The sequence below is a fragment of the Lathyrus oleraceus genome, chromosome 5 (assembly GCF_024323335.1).
Source record: "Lathyrus oleraceus cultivar Zhongwan6 chromosome 5, CAAS_Psat_ZW6_1.0, whole genome shotgun sequence".
Classification (NCBI taxonomy): domain Eukaryota; kingdom Viridiplantae; phylum Streptophyta; class Magnoliopsida; order Fabales; family Fabaceae; genus Lathyrus; species Lathyrus oleraceus.
Genome location: NC_066583.1, coordinates 587,201,892 through 587,206,307, shown reverse-complemented (window position 1 = coordinate 587,206,307; position 4,416 = coordinate 587,201,892).

Below are 4,416 nucleotides of genomic sequence, written 5' to 3'. Positions count from 1 at the left end.
ATTGGGAAGAACAATGATTAACGAAAGTGGTTTACCGAAATATTTTTGGGCCGACGCCATTAGTACGGCGTGTTATATTTTGAATAGGGTGCTCATTCGCCCCATTCTAAATAAAACACCGTATGAGCTTTTAAAAGGGCGAAAGCCAAATGTTTCTCACTTACATGTTTTCGGTTGCAAATGTTTTGTATTAAATAATGGAAAGGAAAACTTGGGCAAATTCGATCCCAAGGCCGACGAAGGTATCTTCCTCGGATACTCTCAATCGAGTAAAGCATATAGAATATATAACAAACGATTACTTGCTGTGGAAGAGTCTGTACATGTCACTTTTGATGAATCCTATCCGAGAAACGTCGGAAAGGGTAGTGTTGTTCATGGTGCAGGTACATCTATGGAAGACATACTCAAGGGTGGCAAGCCGGGGATTGATCAACCCGACAAAGTCAAAGTTGAGGAGGATAAAGATGTACACCATGAGGAAACCGAGGTAGCTCATCCGCCTTCAAACGATGATCTCCCTCAAGCTTGGAAGTCTCCCAAAGACCATCCAATCGACAACATTCTCGGAGATATCTCAAAGGGTGTTACAACTCGATTGAAGCTAAGTAATTTATGTTATCACTTCGCTTTCGTTTCACAAATGGAACCAAAAAACCCTAAAGAAGCCCTATTCGATGAACACTGGTTTTTGTCAATGCAGGAGGAACTAAATCAGTTCACTAAATTGAGGTTTGGGACCTTGTCCCTCCTCCACGAGATCATCGAGTAATCGGCACCCGATGGGTGTTTAGGAACAAGTTGGACGAAAACGGGGTAATAACCCGTAACAAGGCGCATTTAGTCGCGCAAGGGTATAACCAAGAGGAAGGCATCGACTATGAGGAAACTTATGCGCCGGTTGCCCGACTCGAGGCTATACGCCTTCTCCTTGCCTTAGCTTGTGCGAAAGATTTTAAACTATTCCAAATGGATGTTAAGAGTGCGTTCCTTAATGGTTACATAAATGAAGAGGTATACGTCGCACAACCTCCGGGTTTTGAATCTCATGAGTATCCCGATCATGTTTATAAACTAAAAAGGGCTTTATATGGTCTCAAACAAGCTCCTAGAGCTTGGTATGAGCGACTAAGTAAATTTTTACTCGATCAAGGTTACTCAAGAGGAAAGGTTGACACAACTCTCTTCATTAAACGTCAAGGAAAGCACTTGATATTAGTACAAATTTATGTAGACGATATTATATTTGGGTCTACTAACATGAATCTCGTGAGAGAGTTTTCGGATCTTATGCAGGGCGAATTCGAGATGAGTATGATGGGGGAGCTCACGTACTTTCTCGGTTTGCAAATTAAACAACTCAAAGAAGGAACATCCGTGAGTCAAACAAAGTACTGTTTGGACCTTATCAAGAGATTTGACATGGCAAAAGCCAAGGCCATTGACACCCCCATGCCAACATGTACAAACTTGAATAAAGATGAAAACGGTAAGGACGTAGAGGTAAAAAGGTATAGAGGTATGATTGGATCACTTCTCTATCTTATTGCTTCTCGTCCCGACATTATGTTTAGCGTGTGTATGTGCGCAAGATATCAATCATGTCCCAAGGAATCCCATCTAAAAGCTGTCAAACAAATACTTCGATACCTATCCGGTACTCCGAAGTATGGACTATGGTATTCCAAAGGTAATGATTGCTCATTGGTAGGGTTCTCCGATTCCGATTTTGCCGGTTGCAAATCGGATAGGAAAAGCACTAGTGGCACTTGTCACTTATTTTCAAATTCCTTGGTCAGTTGGCATAGCAAGAAACAAGTTTCAGTTGCTTTGTCAACCGCCGAAGCGGAATACGTTGCCGCCGGTAGTTGTTGTGCTCAAATCCTATGGGTTAAGCAACAATTATTGGATTTTAATCTCAAACTCGAACGTATTCCCATTTTCTGTGATAATACAAGTGCCATTAATCTTACCAAAAACCCTGTGTTGCATTCTCGCACCAAACATATCGAAATTCGACACCACTTTCTTCGGGATCATGTAGAGAAAGGTGATGTTGTATTTGAACATGTTAATACTGAAAATCAACTAGCGGACATTTTCACAAAGCCGCTAGCTACTGAGCCTTTCTTTCATATTCGCCGAGAACTTGGTATTCTCGACATTTCTGAACGGGCGTTATAAATTTCTTGCTTTATCTTATTTCATTTAACACTATAATCTTGTACTTCTAACAAGTTAATGTTGTTGCAAGCACAATGATATAGTTCATCAAGTTATTCCGGCATCGAGGTGATATTGTTCTTTTACCCTTCTCTCTCCCAAACTTCATGGCTAAATAGTGGTATTACATGATAATATTGTACATATATATGTATCTTTTCTTATGCCATATCTGTTTGGATGTTTAAATGTTGTGTGACATTCTATTTATGTATCAAACATGTGAGCATATGAGCATAACAGTGAAAATTGCAAAATTTTCCTGTATGAGTCGACCATAACAGGGCAATGGTCGACCCACACCTCAAAAATTTTCTTTTAAAAAAAAATCAAATAGTATGCGTCGACGCATGCAGACGTATGGTCGACGCATCGCACGAAAATTCAGTTTTTCTCTATAGAAAACTTTCAAACTTCCCATGCATTTACATTCAAATTCTCATTAAGTGTGCATTTACATTTCAAACTTCCCACTACATTGTGAGTTGCATCTACCTAGTGTCTATTGTCTCTTGGCCTCTCCTTTTCCCAAAACCCTAAATCCCCATCTATAAAAAGGGCAAACCTCCTTCTTGCAAATCATTCTCAAAAACCTTCACCAAGCTTCACTCTCTACCCTCACAAAGCTTCAAAATCATTACCAATGGCTTCCTCTTCCCGCAGACCTACCGGTAAGAGATCACGGGAATCATCCTCTGCCTCTTTACCCATTACCGCTGTATCATTAGTTCCACCGGCTCTTGTCGACTCCTTCAACAAAGATATTGGTAAAAGAGGAGTTGTGAGGCAACATGCCTTCTACAAACTCACAGCAGAACGCATGCATCTTGTAGAAATCATGTCTCTGCTACAGTATCACGGCATTGTCAAATTCCTGGAATGCAATGCCAAATATAGCGAAGACCTGGTCCGCGTGTTCTACACGTGTATTCATGACAAATTTCGTGGTCAAAAGTTTCACTCCAAGATCGGCACAAGAAAGGTATCATTTAAGTCAAATGTTTGGAATAAAATTTTGATATGACATTGGCTGTTGATGAAAATCCTCTTGCTGAGGTAACTGACTCTCACCCAATAGAAGGATATGAGTTTAAGAGCGCTTTGAATGCTATGCTGAAACGACCATACCCAGACCACATTGTGAACAGTGATGCGTTCCCACGAACTGTCACTGCCGGTAAGCTGAAAATAGGTGAGCGCATTCTCCAGTGGATTGTGTCATGTATCCTGCGACCTAAGAAGGGTGGTCTTTCCCGAGTTGAACAGGCTGAGGTTCATCTCATATACATTCTGAAAAATCAGCGCAAAATCAACTGGCCCTACTACATTGCTAGTAGGATGTTCAGTTTACGTGACTCCGGACGAGGAATGGCTCTTGCCTATGGATCTTTTATTCAAGAGGTTCTTACTGCAGCCGACGTTGATTATCCGTCCTTTCCGTATACCTCCATTTCCTCAGATAAAGAATTCAACCCAAAAACTTTGTCTATGATGGGATATTTTTGGTGTGATGAGCGGAGAATATACAAATTTGTTCGCAGAGGGTATATTCCTACTACTGTTGAAGAAGATGATGAAAGTGATGAAAGTGAAGAAGAAGACCAAGAGGAAAACGAAGAAGAAGAAGCAGGACAAGCATTTGAGTAGCGTGATAGTCCTCCACAAGCTGACACTCACGACTACACAAACTCAGCTTGGGTTCAGAATACCCATTCAACTGAAGAAGATGCTCCCAACCATGGTGGCTGGGGTGGATGGCAACATACGGGCTGGTCAACACAACGGCAATTCTATCAGCCGTATCAATATGGTGCTGAAGAATCTCAACCGTCTCCTCCGCAGCAAGACAATTCTTCTGAACTCTTAGCTATGATGCGAAATATGCAGCTGGCTCAATAATCCTTCATACAAACTCAGGATGAGCGCTATGCTTATATTAGCAGCCAGCTTCAAGCACAAAATGAGAGGCTCGATAACCTCTCTACCAGCATGAATGAACGGTATGCAGCATTTACCGAAACATTTGAACGCCAGGAGCGGTCGGTCGACGTGGGCCTCAAGTATCTAGGTGGTGTTGCTGACCAAATATCGTCTCTGGCAGACCCCTACAGAAACCCGGATATCTGTTACCATCGAGGACGAGACCATTAGGACATAAAACTGCATATGCATATGTATTTTTTTTTTTGTTTG